Below are 9,369 nucleotides of genomic sequence, written 5' to 3'. Positions count from 1 at the left end.
AGAATAAAATAGTTATGACCATGCTTATTCTTTTGTTCACGTTGTAGAGGGTTTTTTTCTGAATGAAGATGACATCAAATTTTAATTTTAATAAAAAAAGTTTTTTTTGATAATTTTTTAAGTTTTCGAATGCGTGATACTTTTTTTTCTTTTTTTGAAAAATGGACATAAAACTCTCGGAAATTAAATTTGATATTAATGAACTTAATAAGTATACTGGTAGAACTTTTTACGCTGGTCAAGAATCTTTTTTCAAAATTAAATTTGCTATTCAGGGAAAAAAGTTATGAGTTAAAAACGAAAACGGAGACATGTGGGGTTAAATGAAATACGCTAATTGCTCACTTGTTAAATGCGGCTTTTATTAATTAAATCTCAAGTGACCAATCAATGTCTATGAATTTTTGTATAAATTTTAAATCAATTCGTGTTAAATCTATTCTAATATAAAATATGCCTCGAAACAAGTTGCTCTCAAAGAAAAAAGAAAAACCATACACCGAAGAGCAAGTTGCGCTTGCAGTGGCCAAAGTACAAAGCGGTGAATTTTCACTTAACAAAACTGCTCTATCATTCAGCATACCAGTAGCAACTCTTCACAGGCGTTTCCACGGCATAGGTGAAACAATTGGGAGTGTTTCAAACACGAGATTGTCGCAACAACTTGAATCAACTTTGGTAGATATTCTTATCAAATTATCCGATTGGGGCTTTGGTAGAACTTACAATGACGTCATCACACTAGTTAACGACTATTTGCAACACCAAGGTAAATCTCATTTGTTTCCTAATGGGACACCAGGGAGAGATTGGTATAAGCTTTTCATAAACCGGTGGAATCATAAATTAAGCATCAGGGCCATAGGCAATATTTCATCACTCAGAGCCGCTTCTTGTACATAAGAAATAGTTGCAAAGTATTTCAACACACTGCAAAAAGAATTCAATGAAGCAGCAATCAATGAAAGTACTTCAAGTCATTTGTGGAATTTTGATGAAATTGGATTTTCTGGTGATCAAGGCAAGCAACATATAGTTTGCCGGCGTGGTGCAAAAAAACCATTGAAATTGGTTGGCAACAATGAAGAAATCCATTACACAGTTGGAAATTGCATCAATGCTGGTGGTAATCGTCTTGCTTCATATATTATTTTTAAATCAAAAAAACGCCTGTACAGAAATTGGTGCTTAAGTGGTCCAGACGATGCCGTTTACGCCATATTTCCATCCGGATGGATGGAAGATAAGCAATTTTTGAATTGGCTCACTGGCGTGTATGTTCCTGCCATTAAAAAAATTCCAGGTAATTAGTTTAATCGCTACTTTAATGAACTAATTACTTAACTAAATAAATCTAATTATTGTTATCCAATTATAGGCATTCATATTTTAGTCGTAGATGGACATGTAACACATGTTACCTTTCGGGTCGTACTTATTTGTATCAAAAACAATATCTTGTTAATTTGCTTACCAGCTCATTCGTGACACATTCTGCAGCCACTAGATGTCGGTGTTTATTGTCATGTCAAAAGAGTTTGTCGCAAATTACTTCAACAGTTTTATGCAGAGACAAAGTTCAACAACTTATCAAAAGAATGTTTTAGCCAACTGCAAGCAAAACTTTTTAGGTCTGGTGAAGTTTTTACACGCACCCAAATAGTTAGTGGATTTCAGAATACTGGTTTGTTTCCACTTGACATCAGTAAAATCGATCAGTCAAAATTGCAAATTGCTAATACGTTTGAAACACCGTCATCTCAACCTGAGTCTTCATCATCTCAACCACCAGAATCTATGAAAGTACCACAACCACTACTAGCACCAGGAACTACACCATCTCAACCACTTCAATCTGAATCTATATCAACAACATCTAGCATCAGCATTTTTTGCATAGCATCAGCTTCAAAGTCACCTCCAAAGCCAACTCGCCTGTAAACAACCTTCAACAGTTTAGTAATTATTCTCGGCTATTTAAAAGTAAATTCAAAAAGAGGTTGAAAAACAATTGCAATTAGCCCAATCGCTTGCAGCAGCTTTGCAACAAATGTTCCGCATCCAACACGTTGACACAAAAAAACGAAAAAATGTAGATGTACCAAGGCTCGATGGGGAGTGTCTCAGTAAACCTAAAATACTCGAAAGATTGAAAGATGCTGAGAGCAAAAAAGCAGCAAAGCAAGCTAAAAAACAACGTAAGCTAAGCTTTAATGACGAGCTGCAAATAAATCAAGCAACAACAGCAACTCCAACAACAATAACAGCTGCAAACCAATTGAAGTGTAAAAAGTGCCGTAAAGTTTTAGGCGAAGCTTCAACAAGTCAATACATGGAATGGTATCAATGTGAAAATTCGAAATGCAAAGCTTGGCTTTGTCATACATGCATACCAAAGCGATATGTAAAAGGCGCTGAGTTTTATTGCACCAAAAAGTGCCGCATAAGTGACAATTCAGCTCAACCTCTAGTACCTCTTTACGACTTAACATCATCACAAAAATAAAGTTTTTTTTATTTGGTTGTTTTTAATTGTTATTATTGGTTGTTTTTTTAAATTGTTATTATTGGTTGCTTTTTGTTTTTTTTAGTTAAGTGTTGTTTTAATTACACATAGATTTGCGTATTTCATTCTCCCGAATGTGACGATAGAATGAAATAACTTTTTTTTTCAATTAAATAAAGTTTTTCAAAAAACTAAAAACATTTTTTACTTGATTTGTATTTATTTAAATACAGCTCAATTTTTCTACAACTTTAAAGAAAAAAAAAATTAAAAACCTTTTTCCCTTAAAAAAATTAATTAAAATTCTTAACTACTTTATTTGACCCCATTTTACTCCAATCTACTTATATATAACTTTCATTTGAAATTAAATTCACCTTTCTTTACAAAACAAAAATTGTTTTTGAGGAGTAAATTACTTTTAAAAGTAAATTTAAATTTTTTTGAACGCTTACAATTATATACGCAATTTACTTTTTCATAAAGGCTTACTTACTTCAGTAAGTAAAAAAAAAAATTAAGTATAAGTGCCATCCCTATTAGTGAAGTTGAGGGAGGAGATAAAATCCACACTAGATTATTTTAAACATGATATTATATAAGCAGAGTCGACTGATAATATTAGAATGGAATATACAATAGTAAGTCAGACGTGATCGTAAAAAAAGGAGAGAGTTTATGCTTCGTTAATTTTATAAAATAACTTTTCTTTCTTTACTTTTTAAAATGGAGTATAATTGTGATACTAATTGTATCAATCCGTACCCAGTTCTTCCAAACGCGCCGATGGAGGATGGGCATAGCTATAGGATTCAAAAAAAAAAAGAAAAGGAGAAGAGGATGATGCTGAGCAAAAAGTATCACAGAGCTGTAAGAATCATCTCACCAGTTGACAGCGCATTGCAAGCAGGTGGAATTGCAATTGGTACTATTGGATTGGGTTTTTTAACAACAATGATTGCAGCTCCAGTGGTGATTGCATGTGAGGGCGTTGCGTTAAGAGCAGGGTTTTTGTCTATCGTTTTGAGGACAAGTCAAAAAAAAGCTTAGTTTAAAAGCAGAAAAGCACGAAAAGATAAAAGTGCCAGCTGATTCAAAGCTAAATACAATAAGTGATTATATTTCAAAGTCATTAAAAGGTGGAAACTTAAGTGACAGCGAGTACGAGCTGATACTGGGTGAGCTTCAAAAGTTTAAATGCTTGAAGATATTAGAACAAAAGTGAGCGGTCAGATAGATGCCGTTACTAAGGAGTCACTGATCAACCAAGGGAGAGAAGAGGCTATTAAGACGTTTCAAAATATGTTCAGCAAAAAATAAGTTTCTTATATTAACAAAAAAAAAAAAAATGGTTATCACGTATTTGATAATGAAATAAATATAAATGAAGATGACGTATGAAGATGGTGAGGATGCCGAAGAGCAACGATAAGATATAAGTGTAACAGTTTAAACATAGAACGTGAACGTAAAATAATTGATGTTTTACGTATTTTTAATTTTGGTGATATTATAAAAATGTCGTTTTTAAAAATAAATGATGCTGAAAAAAGAGACTGAGAATCGAACTTCCTGAACTTCTCATCGATCTTTCTTTACAGCTCTGCTATAAAGAAATATCGATGAGAGTGCCATTTGTTGTGTATGTAGACTTTGAAAGTTTTATTAGGCCTATAAACGCATGCGTTCCTAATCCAAATAAATCGTACACCAAAAAGTACCAAAAGCATACGCCAAGCTCATTCTGCTAGTGCATAAAATGTTTTGATGAAAAAGTCTATAAAAGAAGCCAAGTCAAGTTTACTGCAATAAGCAAAACAGATGATATCGCGAAAATATTTGTTGAAAGGCTAGAAGATGATATTAAGGAGATTTGCGAGATGATTAGATTTAATAAAAATAAGATATTCAACTATGATAACAAAAAAGATTATAACAACGCAACATTGTGTCACATTTGCGGATATGAGTTTAAAAACGATAAAGAAAATGATCACTGCCACATTACAGGGAAGTAAAGAGGCGCTACTCATAAAAGTTGCATCAAAAAATATAAAATTCCTAAATTTTTCCCTGTCGTATTTTACAACTTGTCAGGTTATGACAGTCGTTTGTTCATAAAGATACTTTCAGGAGCTAAACTAAAATGCATACCTAACAATGAGGAAAAGTATATCAGCTTCACTAAAGAGATCAAAGTTAGAGAGTATGAAAAAAATGGCAAAACTAAAGAGATTAAACGCGAATTAAGATTAATTGACAACTACAGATTCATGGCTTCAAGTTTAGACAGCTTATCAAAGAATCTTACAAAAGACCAAACCAGATGTGGCCGTCCAAGAATGTCAACTTTACGTCAAGATAGAACCTTAAAACGTCTGGCCCTAACAAATCGTTGCCTTTCTTCTGAAATTTTGTCTCGACAGCGGCATGATGTTGGTGGACTTTAAATATCTCCAAAATCTGTTCGTCGTCGTTTGAATAAACAAGGTTTGAAAAGTCGTGTTGCTATTAAAAAGCCTTTTATCTCCAAAATTAATCAACAGAAGCGTCTCAAATTTGCACAAAAATTTTTTCATTTTAGTGTTACTGATTGGCAAACGGTGTTGTGGTCTGATGAGTCCAAATTTAATTTAGCTGGTAATGATTCTCGAAGTTATTCGTTTAGCATGGTCCGAAGTGGCTAAAGATTTTCTAGCTGCTAATGGTGTTCAAGTCTTGCACTGGCCACCCCAGCCACCGGATTTGAACCCCATAGAAAATTTGTGGGATTAAATTAATCGCCGCTGTGCAGGCAAACGTGCTAGTAATAAACATGAACTTTGGGACTTTATTTCTGCCGCTTGGATTAGTTTTACTGCTGTTGATTGCAAGAAGCTTGTTGACACTATTCCAGCCCGGTTGGCTGTAGTAATTAAAAATAAAGGTGGACCTACTCATTATCAATATTTTAATACTCATTTTGGTACTAAAATGTTATAACAATATATTTTGCATTTTTCAGTAATATATTAATTTGCTGCACTGGGGTTATGGCTTTATAATCTGCAAAAAACTTAAAAAAATGGAGTGGCTCTAAAACTATGATCAGAACTGTATATATATGTAAATATATATATATATATATATATATATATATATATATATATATATATATATATATATATATATATATATATATATATATATATATATACATATATATACATATGTGTGTGTGCTTTTACAATATTTTTGTATTTAGTTCTTTTAGCGAAGGAATTAATATCACAGTTTTAGCGATATCTAAATAAAAAGGCCATATTACATTATTTTAGCGATCACTAACTTTAAAATTCTTTTTAAAATTAGTGATATTTGCTAAAATTAAGATTATTTTAAAATCCGTTTGGTATATAAAATTCATCCAACCCCCTTCTACACCTTCCATATTCCTTTTAAGATGTTAAATCTATAACAGCATACCCATTATCTTCATCCCAACAAGCATTACAAAACTCTTTAAACTCTTTTAATCTCATATCACGTGTAGCATGGTCTTTATAAATATGATCCACATTTTTGTCATCCTGATGAAACAAAATAAAAAAGTTTGTATTTTCTCGTATTGTTCTCCTAGGTGGCGAAAAGTAGTTTTGAGACATTATTGTGTCTTCCTCTTGTATAATACTTTTTGCACTTGTTTTAATTTGAGTCTAGAATATCATCAAATATCATCAAACTATTCTTTTTAGGATCAAGTTCTGTAGGATCTGGTACATCATCATCAGACTCAAAAAACTAACACACTATATCCGATTTTCCACTTACATTTTTTAAAATAACATCCACTACAATATCACTGTCTGCATTTAGTTTTTGTATTTCATCTTGCAAGCAGATTAAAAATAACTTCTTTTTCTAATATTTTTTCAAATGCTTTTTTAATATTTTTTACTCTGGCTGATGACTGGGTTTTGTAAAACATTTTAAAACATTTTAATCCAACCACCCTTCTCTCAGCAACAAATTCAAAAGAAATTTTGTTTTAACGCAACCCGACTTTCCAGCCATCAAAGATCATATGCTTCTCCGTAAAAACTTGTTATTGCTTCTTTTATTCTTATTTAATTTTCATTATAAATCCACTGGCTCCATTTTTATAAAGTAAAGAAATTTTTTATTTCTAAAATAAAACATGTACTGCGTCAAATGCAAAAGAGATACAAATACACTAAACTTAAGAAATTCTATAAGCACAAATAAAATAAAGAAATCAAGAACATGAAATCATTGAACGACGACAAATAATTGAAAGACCTCCATCTGAACCTGGTGGAAATAAGAACCAACTGAACCTGGTGGAAATATTCATTGTAACAGAACCAACTGAACCTGGTGGAAATATTCATTGTAACAGAACCAACTGAACCTGGTGGAAATATTCATTGTAACAGAACCAACTGAACCTGGTGGAAATATTCATTGTAACAGAACCAACTGAACCTGGTGGAAATATTCATTGTAACAGAACCAACTGAACCTGGTGGAAATATTCATTGTAACAGAACCAACTGATACTGGTGGAAATATTCATTGTAAACTTATTAAAGAGAGACAATCTGTAACTAAAGTAGAAGAAAAATTAACTCTTAATAAAACAATACGATATAAAATAATTGAAACGGAACCCATAGTAAGTGTCATACGCACAGATTGAAAAAAATTGAATCGACTTAAATAAACACACGCTATTTAAAATGGCTATTTATTTATCCATTTTTTGTAACTTTTAAATTACAAAAAATAAAACAGAATAGCTTATAATATGGTGGACTTATGATTGAAATATGCAATAAGTCATTACCGGAATGTCCTAGTTAAATTATGGATGGAAATATGGTCGAAAAAAACAGATGGTTGACTTATGGTAGAAATTTGGAAAAGAGCAAGAACCGGAACGCCCTAGTTAAATTATGGATGGAAATATGGTCGAAAAAAGTTGACATGAAGTCCTGCACGAAAAAAAAACTTATGGTTGACTTAAGGTAGAAATATGGAAATGAGTCAGAACCGGCCTCTCCTAGTAGTCCTGTTAATACAATAGCCAAACGTTCCACTTTGCCATCGAACTCAGATACCAGCTTTGAATCCCAGTGAATGGAAGAGTATATGGGTGAAATGTCTGTTTTCTTAATATCATCTGAAACTTGCTGTCAAATTTTATTACCTGATCTGTTCGCTGCACTTTTTGAGATAGATATTTTATTTAAATTGTGATCTAATGCTTCAGCTACAGCTGAAATAATCCCAGATCTTTCTCTGACGGATAAATTCAACCTATTAGCCTTAAAGAAAAATTAGGGTTTTTTAATACCTTAAATTTTTTGTTATGTCTAGCAATAGAACTTTCTTCGTTTTTATTTTGAACTTGTCTTCATTATCAAAGGCTGCCAATACATTGAAACTTTTTTTTTTTATATTTTTCTTTCTAGATTTCTCTTTTTCAATAGCCCTGATTTTATGTTTCTCTTTTTCCTTCTTTCTTTTCACTTTCATGGGGCCCAAAAATCGCTTTTTTAAGTGACGCTGATCTGAGAGAAAATCTTCATCTGAGATTTGACTATTGATACCACGCAAGGTTTCTTTTTTTATCAGATTTTCTGCATTTGATTCTCCAATATCAAACAATGATAATTTATTAGTAAAACTCAGAAGTTGAGTTGCATAACATTTTTTTTTTTTTTTTGCATTTTTAATCAAGTTCTCTCTAAGATGAATCAGATTCAGTATCATTCTAACAAAATCTTTCTTCTGTTTTGTTGAAATTCCTGTCTTTTTCCAAAACACATTAACTTTTTCCCAAACTACAGATGCAACTTCTTTTTTACCAGTTAGTTTTAAACCAAAATATTGTAAGATAAATATAATAGCGTACAACATCTCTATTTATTAGTAGTTGACAATATATATTTGCTTTAAGGGTAGGTAATAATTTACCAAAAATACTATCAAACTTCTCATTATTTTTCCTCTATTTACTTTTGCTCAAAACTGATCGAATATTTTTTATATATGATATTATGTCTATAGATAAAAAGTAACTATAAATTATAAAATCATTTGAATAACGTATGTAACATTAATATTCATCATAAAATTATTCATCATCTCAAACATTGGGAATAATATTATTTAAAAATTATTGAGAATCAATGAATTGTAACAAATAATATTTACTAATATTAGCTACAATACATAGTTTAGAATTATAATAGTGATCAATATTGATAAAAACATATTTAATTTCAATAATAGATTTATACATTTTGCCTAAAATCACAGTTTAAAAGAAAATAATTTTGAAAAAGTGGGCTACAGAGGGGGTAAAACTTTAAAAGAAGGGCAAGGGAGTCAAACTTTTATAATTTTCCAAGAATCTTCTTATTTTAACTTTTAAAGGACAAAATTAAACTCAAAACTAAAAGAAAACCACTTTTTTTTTTTGGGACACCCTAAATATATATGTGTCTATTAAATGTGAAGAAAAATAGTTTTATAAGCTTAACATGTAAAAAAACTCGAATAAAGATCAATTTTACCTGATGTAAATACGTTTGAGTTAAAACATATCTTATTCTCGTTATAAAACCAATTAGCATGTAAAATGTGGTTTATAGGATTATAAATTCTACAAAGAAATTGCTCCCAAATCCCATTTTTTCAGATGTTAAACTAGAATCCTCATTTGTATAGATAGTCCAAAAATTGAAATCTGATTGTTAGGACTATTTTCTGAAAATGGTTTTTTTTTTTACCTTTTTTTTTTAAGTTTGTAAAAATGTTATCATTTTGAGCCTCGAATTTCAAATTAAGTTTTCAGT

At 31.1% G+C, this 9,369-nt stretch overlaps 1 pseudogene; it reads right to left on the bottom strand.

Moving 5' to 3' along the window:
• Positions 1-8,813, bottom strand: part of LOC149885439 (uncharacterized) — a 175,183-nt pseudogene extending 166,370 nt beyond the window's left edge.
• Between the last annotated feature and the right edge of the window lie 556 nt (positions 8,814-9,369).

This window comes from Hydra viridissima, unplaced genomic scaffold (assembly GCF_058129835.1).
Source record: "Hydra viridissima isolate aposymbiotic clone 2 unplaced genomic scaffold, HvirCarnegie_v1 scaffold_8, whole genome shotgun sequence".
NCBI classification, from domain to species: domain Eukaryota; kingdom Metazoa; phylum Cnidaria; class Hydrozoa; order Anthoathecata; family Hydridae; genus Hydra; species Hydra viridissima.
This window is presented reverse-complemented; position numbering and strand designations above follow the sequence as displayed.